Here is a 12,806-nt window from a genome sequence, read left to right as displayed (position 1 = left end):
ACGGGGATGTGATGGAGCAGAGCCATCCTTAGTAAGGGCCAAGTGCTTCCCACATTGTTCTGTATAACCCTCCCCGGTAATCCTGAAAAGTACATCCTGTTTTTGCTCAGGACTTGAGTGGGGTTCATGAGCTTAAGTGACTTGCCCAAGGTAATCACAAAACCAGTGACTGCTGGGTTCAGAACTTCAGCCCTGGCAGTCAGACCATGGAGTCCTGGGTGCACCCTGAGCGGTACTGCCTGCTCAACTTCCCTTCCTGCCTGGGCAGAGTTGTGAGTGTCAGGGGACTAAGACAATGGGTAAGCAGAGACCCTAGACTGATGTTCTCATGCAAATGACATGTGAACCCTTGGGACATACTCAACCCACAGCACCTGGTATGCTATTTGTGTTTTGTGCTTTGAGGTAGATTTTTGGTTTGTGGTTACCACAGCTTATATAAAAATTAGAAAATTTTATGCAGATAACAACTTAATCTCAATCATATACAACTCTGTGCTTTGACTAGCTACTTAAAACACACATTTTATGCTTTTGATGCCAACATGTCCATCACTTTCTACTATGTATATTGACAATCTGTTTAATCTATAGCTGTCTTAATTTTTTTTTTCTCTCTCAACATACTGGAGAGAAATATTGACTCAGTATTACTTATAGTATTGCTGTCTGTGCTTTTATGTGTTTTATGTTGCTAATTAGTAATTTTGTTTGTCTGCTTCAACTTCATTCCCTTCAGCAGTTCCAGGGATAGACCTCATGGTGGGGAACGTGGCTTTTCTTTGGGAGAGACATCACCTACTTCCTCCTCATTTCTGAAGGACAGTTTTGCTGGACAAAACACTCTTCGTTGGTGAGTTTTTCCTTTGTTCCCTTTAACACATTGAATTTATCCTCCTGCTCTCACCTAGCATACAGGGATTCTGTAGAACATGTCCTTGAGTGCCACCTTGGGGCTCCTTTGTCTGGGATAAAGGGATATTTTTAAAGCACCACAGTTTCTGTGCACTACAGGAAAGCATAGTCTCAAAGAGTGACAGGGTTCTTCCTGTACCTCAACCCTGCCAGGTGAGGACTGTGCTGGGAGCTTCAGGAGTCTTGTGTGGAGCAGGGCAGACATTATGGCTCAGCAGAGCTGAGTGAGGTTGTTGGGCTACTCCTTATACCTCTAGCATGGAGGCAGGAAATGTGCTCTCTCTCGCTGGAGCTCTCTCCCTCTGCTTTTTTTTTTTTTTTTTTTTTAATTGTTGTTCTTGCTCTGATCAACGAGACAGAAAATGATCTTTGTCTGGGATAAGCAAAATTTTAAAAAATGCAGTTGGAAGGAACCCTAAGTGATGACATTCCTCTAGCCAGTGTGAGTCAGCCACAAATTTAATGGAATTAGGAGCACTGCACTTGAATCAGCTTAAATTTGAAATAAATTTGTAGCAGGTATCCAAGAAAATTAAATCCCACAAGAATCTTCACACAGAATTGCCAGTGGCACCCATCATGGACCTCTTCAATGCTTCCTAAGACAACTGAAAGCCCAATAAAGGAGAAAAGGAATCTGCCTCTGCTTCCTGCTCCAAGGCCTCTTTTTATTTAAGAATATGCATCAAACAGTCTGGTCTGCTTTTGTCAGTAAATAGGAATTTTAGGAAACACATAAAAAGAAATCCACTGTGATTCTGGTTAACTTTTAAGCACAGCACAAAAGCATGGTGACATTAAAAAAAATGAAGAAAAATACCTTTTTAGAATATTTGAATATTTAATTTATTTATGCCATGTGAGTTATATAACATCCAAAACAAAAACAGAACTCAAAACATGGTTTTATCCTTTACCTGCATGTGCTCCACTTCTTAATAAAAGGGATGAAAAATCTGGGGATCAGTCTGCAAACTGAAGGAAGATTTTTGATTCTGTCTTGCCATCCATGTCAAACAGAAAAACTTCCTTAAGAAAAACAAAAAGGTGCAGGACTGTATCCTCATGCCATTAACAGCTTCCAGACTGGAAGCTGCATTCAAGGAGCACAGCTGGCCCTGAGCACAGGCTGACTCCCTGCAGGCCAGTGGTGAGGGCTCCCAACAGCTTGCACAAGGGAGAGACTGCTATTCCCAAGCCTGCAGCACCAGGAGGGCTTAATGAGGACAGACAGGCAAGAAGATGCTTGTACACCAAAACCAAAGAGGACATCATCCATGCTCACTTCCCCAAGAGGAGAAACAGAAGAGTCACTCAAGAGACTGAAAGGTGCACATCACTGGGTAGGTTATGCCGTCCATCTACATCCTGCCGTCTTCCTTGCTGGACTCTTCTTATACACTGACTGGGGAAAGATTCTTTAGCTTTAGTACCTAGAAACAGTTGGCTCCCAACTGTAAGACTCTCACCACCCTCTCAGTAACAACCCAAGAACTTCTGCTACCCTAGTCTTCTCATGTTTAAAATGAGAGTAACATCCCCAAACCCCACCAGTGTTATGAGGTCCAGAGCAAATATCTAGGAAAAATACTTGTAGTCTTAAAAAAGCACAATACAAATGTAAACGTCCATCAGCATGGCTGGTAACAACGATGATGCAGCCATGCACTCAATATTAGATTTTCAATATCTGATACTTATTTAAGGACCAGATGAACAGCAAGTGCCTTTGCCTCATTCACATTTTCCAGAACATATGCGCTAAGTGTTGCTTGTTTATCAAGGGCTGTTTAAAGGGACAGATACCACGTTGAATTACTGGCCTTCCCAGTTAAGGAGAAATATTCAAATGTTTAATTAAGGTTTTGATAGATCACAAAGCATGATCACATCACCAAATGTGCATGTACTCTGAGGTTTGCTGGTAGTTTCCCTGCTGCTCCTCTTGGCCGATTACAGGTACCATGCCTCAGAAGAAACAGCTTTCACCAGAGTTTGCTGTACAGCCACACTGTGCATGGGCCAGCTCTCTCTGATCTTGGCTCCTTTCCATCTGCAGGTTTCTACAAGAATGCTATTCTCTTTATTCTCCTGCTGAAGTCCCATCCCTTCTCTTTGTCTGATCATAAATTAAATTATAAACCCCCAGGGGAATGTCATTGTCACTGTCAAGCAGTAGCACCCATCTTCCCTTGATGTGAAAACAGCAATGACAACCAGAGCAAGGAGATCTCACCATGAATAAAAACATTAGCTGCCCAAGAGCTCCATGCCCCTCCTGGCCTGTTCCCTGCAGCTCTGATAAAGGCCCTACTGCATATCTCACCCACAAGCTTGATAATGTGCTAATTTAAATTTCCACTATAGAAACCATAAACAGCTAGATTTTAAGATTTCCATTTGTAGTCATTTCAGACCCTTCTTAGCTTTTGTTCCATTACCATTTTTGGTCACAGAGCAGCACTCAACACTTGCTTTTGTAGTTTAATCCAGAAATCAACAGAACTCCCTGTACACATTGATGACTTATCAAACCCTCTCTTGTGTTATGATGGGTGTCAGTGCGTCTTTCTTAATAAGCCCTGTGGTACCTCTTGCAGGGTCATGCCATCAGGATATCTGGTAAAGACATTTCTGACAGCTCTGCTAACCAGAAATCTGTCCCCAGCTCATATTGGGAACAAAAGCAAGTTGCTTTCTTAGAAGTGTCAACACTGCACCTAAATCTGAAGCAAATTCAAAGTGAAGTCAACAAGGTAAATTTCACTTGAAATTCTGCTTTGGGCTACAAGTATACCCACTCAGTGAAGCAGGTGCTGATGCTGTCTTTCACCAGCAACATAAGAAACAGCCCATGTTTCCAAGTGGTAGTTTGCAGGAATCATGTGTGGGGGATGTGCTCTCCACAATGGCCATCCTCACTTGGCAAATATTTAAAGTTATAGTTACACAGAGACCCGTGATTTTGTGAAGAGGAGATACATTCTGCGGTTTTATACACAAAGGACTTCCCTGGAGAAACTGCTGCATTGTGAGTGTCTAGGGGTCCTTCTCATTAGGAAAGGACCCCACTCTAGAAGGACCCAGATCCTGAAACTGCTGTTAACTTCCTCACTTGTTTTAACAAATCTTCAAGTTTAGAAAGCAAATCCCTGGACATAAGCACTCTACAAGACAGCCAGACGCAAACTCGGGCAGAAACAGGTGTAGGGGCAGTGAGGAGGCTGGGCCTTCTCCACATGGAGTTAGTGCTTGCCTGAGCACTGGGGTCACAGCTCTGGGAGGAAAGAGAGCCAGGAGACATGGCCACCTGGGTAGGGCAGGAAGGGAGGATGGAGGCATTGTGGATGGGAAGGGCAATCAGCAAGAATACTATGTGGGGGAGCTGAGCATGTGCTGGGCCCCGATGGCAAGGACACAAGGGAGCAGGACCCCATAAGGGAGAGGGAGACACTGACTGACTGGATGCACCCACGTCCAAGGAAGTGAGTTTTGACCTCCAGGAAAGAAGGAACCCTGGAGGAGCTGGGCAGCAACACAGCAAGACCATAGCTGGGCTTTGGGAAGTGGCTCCTGTGATCTGCTGAATCAAAGAGGAGCCAGCAAGGAGCCAGACACAGAGCACAAGTTCTGAAATCTTTCAAAAAGGCCAAAAAAGGAGCAAGATTCTCAGACCATCATTCAGGGTGCTAAAACATCTGGCACTCTCAGACAGTGGGCAGCAGTACTCAAGCTAGAAAACCAGCAATGACCCCAACATTGTGTCTCAGGAACACAGCTGGGATGGGGTGCCCTGACTGCAACAGTCCACTCTGTCATCTCCAAACTCAAAGAGCATGAGCTGTAGGTCAGATGCACATATCCCCTCCCCACTACACACAAAGGACCAAGGGCTGAGAAGATTGATTGCTACCATTTTCTAAGAGCACTCGCTGAAGGGCCTTGCAGAGATGTCTTGTCGCTTTCACAGTCCTAACAAGAGATGCCACCAACTTTGCCATGGAGGTGAAGAAACCCAGCACACAGTATGCTGCTTTGGCTCCTTGCTAAATGTTTGCTAAATTACTCACCATTCCTAAGAATCAGGATGACCATTTAAGTACAAAACAACAACAAAAACTATTTTTCGCTATCAGCAGACATCATCTGCTCCTTACATCCTCCCACAAGCCACCCATGACCATTTAAATTTAAATTAATTAAAATTACATAAAATTTATAATTCAGTTTCTCCATAAATCAGCCACATTTACACAATCTGCAGTCACATTCCCCAGCTGGACAGTGCAGGTCAAGGACCCCTCCATCACTGCACAGTTCTCTGTAACCAAACGTGAGCTTCTGGGGGAAATCCACTGCTAAGTGGAAAATCACTTCCCTAGTCAGGTGCATCCTGTCCTTGGAGAGGCTGCCATATGGCCTGGCCACACCTCCAGTATTCATCTGACTGTGTACTGCATGGGTGCAAGGTCATCAAGTGCTGGAATGCAGAGGAAACTCAAATAGTGTTTCTGCTCCATAGGAGTTTACAGTCTAAGAGAAAGAAGAACAATATTAATGTAATTACACTATGTTGTGTTGTAATACTTATCAGTAAGCATGAACCAAATGGGGCAGAGGAAGCTACCCAAGTCAGAGAAGAATGACAGCAGTGTGGACTGGGGACTGTGCCACAGGGGCAGACTACACATCACATGTACAGCACAGCACAGCACAGCACAGCACAGCACAGCACAGAGGGGTTGCAAAATCAGACACTGAGGGAAAAAGTAAACCGTGGAATAGTATTTACAGTATGAGCCATCAAAATGTAAATAATATGTTTTATTTGTGTGCTAATAATGGATGCATATGTATACTCAGAAGGCTTTGGTTTTTAAATTAAAATACACATAAAGCAAATGAGAACCCATTAGTGTGTCCATTACCATTTGGAATATTGTATTTCTCAAAACAAAAGAAAGAAGTAAAGGAACTCAGAGAAAAGGAGGAAAGAAGGATCAGTTTTATGGTGCAAAATGGAATGAGGCAAACTCAGGTAAAGAAGGACGAAGTGGATATGGAGGGCGAGAAGATCTAGAAAGAAGGTGGAACTGTAGACAACATTTGCCCAACATAAAAATGGCATCAGAAAAGTTGCCCTGTGTCATTAACCATCAAAGATATGCAAATCACCCCACAAGAGAGAACTTCCTGCCCATTAGGATGGCTTCTATCAGAGGGCAGACAGAAGGCAACCATGCCTCTGTAGCTGGTGGGGATCAGGGCAAATGGCATAAGAGTATCAAAAAAATCAAACAGAACTACCAGATGACCTGGCAAGCCCCCGTCCAGGCTCCTGTCCACAGAAAGGGAAACCAGGACCTTACAGGACACCACACCCCATGTCAGTGCAACAGTATTTACAGGACACTGGGCATATGGCCCCCTGCTCACACAGGTGTCCCCATCCTCTCTGCATACTTCCACAAGCTCCAAGTGGCCCACCCTGGCCACACAGATGATTCCTTTCATGCCTCCTCTGAGGCATGTCCTTCAGCCTTGGGAAAGGGTGGCCTTCTGGGTTTGTCCACTCTTGGCTCTCCTCCTTCAGCACCCCCATACCTGTGGGCTTCTCTCACGAGCATGGTGTTTCATCAGAGCCCACACATTCTATAGTCAATCCCTGTCCCACACACCTGGCTCTCCTGCCACCCTCTGCCCACCAGACTACTCTCCCCTCTCGCCTACACATACTGGACAGAAATCCTTACTCCTCAAACTGCTAGGCCTCTGTGCTTAGTTCTGCCCCATGGTAAAATGCATCCATGAGTATTTTATCAGAGAGATATCTTCGGTATGTCCTTCATGGTGAGCTCTAGAAAACACTTACCCCACCTTGCCCATAACAGTCATTGTGTTACTCAGATGTCATCACCATGACCAAAATACCTGACAGGATCCACTTAGAGGAGGAAAAGTTTATTTTGAGCTCTGGTTTCTGAGTTTCTGTCCATGTTTGGCCCACTCCACTGCTCCAGGTCTGAGGTGAGGCAGAACACCATGGCAGAAGTGTGTCATGGAGGAAAGTTGCTGGGCTCCTGGCAGGAAGGAAACAGAGAGAGAGGGGAGTGGGCTGAGGAATGTAGCTCAGTTGGTAAAGTGCTGCCTCCTTTGAACGACGCCCTAGGTTAAATCCCTAGCACCACCAAAAAAAAAAAAAAAAAGAGGCCAGGGACAGATATCATCCAAGGCCACATGCATAGTGACATATTTCTTCCAGCAACACCCACCTAAGTTACCACCCAGTAGTTCTTTTAAATTATTAATTCACCAGACAGACTACCCAACCATAAGTTACAACCCTCCTCATTTAAACATCTCCCCTGTGAACCGCCTTCATGGCCTCATGAGGAAGGCTGTGTGGCTGGAACTGCCTGTCATGCCCACTCTGTTTCCTTAGTCCTCCCAAGGGCCCTTGGATATGCAGCATTCTATTTGTACACACATGAGATCAGAGGCTTATGCAGATTAACTTAATGAGATTTGCACATTAGGCCAAAGTGCCAGGATTCAAACCCTGACAAGCCGCCTCCATGGCCTACATTCTTGATGCTGGATTACCATGTGACTTCCAATGTCCACATTCCTTGGAGTGGAGGGGTAATTTTTAGACCTAGAGGAACCTTAGAAATTACCATTCAAGTCTTCCACTTTTGGAGATGAAGAAAGGAAGCTACAGAAACCACCTGTTCCAAGGTCACCTAGAGTCCCTGTGGGAGCCTGGGCCCAATGTGGCTGCTTAAGATCCATTAAAGGCTCTCACTCCACCAGCCCCTTGGCACACCTACCTGCCTCCCATGTGGAATGAGCACAGGAGGGCACAGAGGCATCACAGTCCCTTGTGCTGCGTGGACCCCTCAGTGAAGTTGAGCATGCTGGACTGGATCCCAGCTTCACCAGGCCCTGCTCTTGTGTTGCAGAGGCCAGCCTTTTCATGGTCAGTCCATTGATGCGTTCTTCATTCCACCATCTTTGTGGAGCTGCTGGGGGTCCTGTCACCAGCTGCACACAGCCAGGTCAACTGCGAATGCAGACACATCCATGCATGCTTTCGTGGCTGCTCTCTGGGCTATGCTATCTCTTCCTCGGTCTTCTCATCTGTAAAATGAGGACAGTAGACATGTGCACTTCAGAATGCTCTCATAAAGTGTCACAGATCACACAATGTGTGCCTGCCTGCTCCCCAGCAGAGGCTCATGAAGTTTATGTATTAATCCATTGCCATTCTTCTCCACTGTCCTGTACACATGGGCTGTGAAGAGGTGAGAGGAGGCCTTCACTGGAAGTGACAAAAGCTTTCATGTGCCAGTGACTTGGCTGGTGGCTCCACACATATGGCATCACGGTGACAGTGAAATGCCCCTCCTTCAGGGACACACAGAGCTCTGTCCCTTCATGGTTCTCACTCTGGTAACCAGGCAACTGGCAGTAATCTCACTCAAGGAGAATGCTTCTCTGGCTCCACCTGCCATTGCAACAGGGTAAAGGGCATAGCTCACCCTTATAGAGGGGCCAGGAACAGATATCATACAGGGCCACCATTCCAGAAGATTGCATTTTCTTTTCTTACATTTGAAGTTACTTGCAAGCTTTGATGATCAAAGAACTCCCCAAGTAAATTGAAAATAGAGAATTAGGCCAGGTGCAGGCATTTCAAGTGCGTTTGAATGACAGTGTATCCCAGAAGGTTCTGCAGCAGGAGAGCAAACATGGATGTTTCTCAGGTGTTGCTCAGGGGCCCTGGAGAGTGCCCTGTCAGGCCCCCTTTCAGTCTACTCACCCCAGCCCCACTCCAGAGCCCAGGCTAAAATGCCCATGGAACCCAGGGCCTGACACAGACCCTGGAGACAAACTCTTGTAAAACTACTTACACATCTGGATTGCTAAAAAATGGGCTCCTGTCCCAAATACAATCTTAGTTCCTCATTGCACTTATTCAGTGTGATGGAACAGATGACCTCAAAGGAGACAAGTGGAGGATAGGTCCCTCCTGCCCCACCCACCAGCCCAGTGGTCCCATACCCTTGTCCACAGAGGACCAGGGCCCGCTGGGGCTGGAGGTCACTCACTGTGCCTCAGGTCCTGTGTATGCTTCCACAGTAATCACATTTCTCCTCAGTACAATGTAAGCTTTGGCAAAGAGACAACATTCAAAGGAAAAGAGAGTGATTTCTCTTTGAGTGACAAAATTAACTGACTTACCTCTTAATTTTATTCAACCTAATTCTAAAAGAGAAGTCATGGCATTTCATAAAAATATATAATTCAGTAACATAAAATTATAAAGTCAAAATTCAGAAAAATGGAAAATAATAAAATTAACGATAATTAAGAGTAGCTGGAGACCCTCTAACCATCAAATATTAGTCAATGGGGTTCCTAGTAGCCAGAGCAAAGAAGAAAATAGACTTGAAAGCTTCACAGAGCCTCTAGGTAGGAATCAAATCAGTGCAGCTTCTCCTTAAAGCCAGACTGAGAAGTCACCCCAGGAGGCCATAGCCAGCAAGAGGTCCAGAGTTTTCTGACCTGAGGGAACCAGCCAAGAGCACAAGAGGTGCTGAGCATGCAGTGAGTCAGAGGGATGTGGGTTCCAGCTCTTTTGCTCACCAAGGCAGCGACTTTTTGGAGAGCCATTGGGGGTTCTGAGGCATAGTTACGAGGGAGCACATGGAGAGGGGGGCTGGCTCCATGCCCTTGCCACCTTTCTAGGACCCGCCACCAGCATCATTTGACAGCCTGGCTTCTGCTAAGTGGGACTTGGAGAATCCCAGGTACTCCTCTAGGAAACCACCTGCACTAGAGATGTGGTCCTGCACCACACTGCGAAGGCTGGCAGGCCACATTGTGGCCCTTGACCCTGGCGACAGCCCTGTTTCAGAATTACTCAGGCACTAGATATGGAGCAGTAAACATTTTCTTGGCATTTAGAGACATGACACTACATAAATATGCAAGTTTGTTTTTTCAGCTTCACTGAAACATAATTGATATAATGGTGTATATTCAAGGGGTACAACATGATACTGAGAAGTGTGTACACACCGTGAGGTGACTTCCAGTCAAGCAATGAGCATATCCATCACCTGGCATGGTTACCTTCAGATGTGTGGGGAGAATCACTAGTGAAACTGGAGTTTTGAGATGAAACACAATTCACTTCTTCCACTGACAGGTAGAGTCTGCACAAGCTGCAGTTCTCCAGCCTAGAAATATCATAGCCCTTAAAGGTGGGCCATGCCCTCCAACATTGCACATACCCCAGAAGATCACCCTGAATTTCTTCTTCCTAGGTGCTGCTCTCCAAACTTCAAAGAATGAATTCCTTAGATCAGGATGAACATTAATCTCTAGGATATATATAGAACTCAAAAAATCTTAACACCAAAATGAACAAATAACCCAATCAATAAATGGGCTAAGGAACTGAATAGATACTTGACAGAAATATATATATATATATTCATATATATATATGAATAAATATATGAAAAAGTGTTCAACATCTCTAGAATTTAGAGAAATGCAAATAAAGACTAATATTTCATCTCACTCCTGTCAGAATGGCAATCATCAAGAATACAGGCAATAATAAATGTTAGCGAGGATACAGTGAAAAATGTACACTCATACACTGCTGGTGGGACTGAAAATTGGTGCAACCACTATGGAAAGCATCATGGAAATTTCTCAGAAAATTAGGAATGGAACCACCATTTGACCAAACTATCCCACTCCAAGGTTTATACCGAAAAGACTTAAAATCAACATACTGTAGTGATGCAGTCACATCAGTGTTTGTAGCACCTCAATTCACAATAGTTAGACTATGGATCCAAACTAGGTGTCTCCCAATAGATGAATGGATAAGAAAATGTGGAATATATACTCAGTTTTGAAGAAGAGTAAAATTATGGAATTTGCCAGTAAATGGTTGGAGTTGGAGAATATCATGATAAGCAAAATAAGCCAATCCCCAAAAAAACAAACACCTATTTCTTTTTACTAATATGCAGATTCTAATTCACAATAAGGCAGGGGGCAGTAAGGAAGAATAGAGTTACCTTAGATTAGGTAGAGAAGAGTGATGGGAGAGGAGGGGAGAGGATGTGGGGATAGAAAAGATAGTAGAATGAAACAGACATTTTTACTGTAGGTATATACATGACTGCATGACCAATATGATTCTGCAACATGTACACTGAGAAAAATAAGAAATATAATATAATATAATATAATATCCCATCCACATATGATATACCAAACTGCATAGTTGCATTCTACTTTCATTTATAACTGAAACAATCAAACAAACAAAAAAGAACTAGAGCAGAGCCTGCAGCCTCTAATTTCATTTTCCATTCCTGTCATAACCCTCTAAAGATAACCCTATTAGCTATATAGGAATGCATTTTTGTGTCCATTTTATATTTTATGTATATGTAATGATATAGTGAAAGAAGTAACTTTTTAACTTCAGCATTGTTTGTAAGAATCAATGTCCCACTGCCTGAAGCCCAAATCTCTTTATCGCCTTTTGATAGCCTCCTATTGTGTTTTTTTTCTATGAATAAGGGGTGCCTTGAAGAATTTTACCACCTGTGGGCATTTGGGTTGCTTCCTCTTTGGAGGATGAAGAAGTATTCTCCTATGATTGCTGTTGTAGATATGTTTGGGTAAATTGCATGTAAGTATTTTTGTTATTTATATCCTAAGAGTAAATTTCTGGATCATCAGTTACACATATTTGAAATTTAGTATATATTACCAAATGCTTTCCAAAACAACTGTATGAATTCAATCCACTAGTAACATGGGGACACTCTAATCTATCCATATCCTTAACTACATTTATTGCAGTCTGTCTTTTGTTATCTTAGTGATTTATATGGGTGAGCAATAGTGACATATTGTGTTTTAATTTGTATGCCATCAATGAGTAAGATACTTCTGCATATAAATACATTTAAAAAAATTCTAGATGGCCAGAAAATACAGTCTTTATTTCTAAAAAAATGTTTAAAGTGGAACATAATGTCCATTGCTTCTAAATGTTTCTTCAACAGAGAAGTGATGATTAATACTGTTAATCATATTTTTCTGATATTATAATTTTACAATTAAAATAAGCAAATTAAATTTAACATAATTGGGCTTAATCTCCATAAATATGATTTCTTAAATGAATAAATTAGAAATTACAACAGACATCCAACTACTTTCTCCCTTTTTTTTTCAGTTGTTAAAGAAACAACAGGATCCTGCCTCAAATCTCTCCACAGCAAGCTGAATTAACCTCCATTAACATGGCACTGAGATTATTTTCTACTACTTTAAACATTACTACAGATTCTGAATATATATCTAAACTTGTTCCTTATATTTCTGTAGTTGTGTTATCTCCTTGTCTGGATTCCAATTTACTATCTCTTTTTTACCACTTCAGACTTACAGCATCACAAGTCCCCCATCTTCCTTGCACATATGCATGGCCACACCAAGATTCCTGGATCTCTGAGAGAATAATACCCACACAGACACAGCTGTAAGGTTCCTAATATTTTATTGTCAGATGCTGTAAAACTCAAGGATTTTCTCATTAAAAAAACTCATGAATTTTCTGCTCATGAATGAAGATTTTTCCATTTCTTCCCCCAAAGCTCAGACCACTGTCAATAACTATTCTCATTGTACACCATTCTGGGTCCCTATGTGGGAATCTGTAAACCCACAAGGAGTAACATTCTAATGCACTTAGGCAAATGGGTATTAACCCATTTTCCTCCTTTTAATTCTTTTTCCTTTCTTCATATTTCCACTGATATCTTTCTGGGTTTATTTGGGCTACTGCA

The sequence above is a fragment of the Marmota monax genome, unplaced genomic scaffold (assembly GCF_021218885.2).
Source record: "Marmota monax isolate L192 unplaced genomic scaffold, Marmota_monax_Labrador192_F-V1.1 WCK01_AAM20220418_F8-fsc00029, whole genome shotgun sequence".
Lineage (NCBI taxonomy): Eukaryota > Metazoa > Chordata > Mammalia > Rodentia > Sciuridae > Marmota > Marmota monax.
This window is presented reverse-complemented; position numbering follows the sequence as displayed.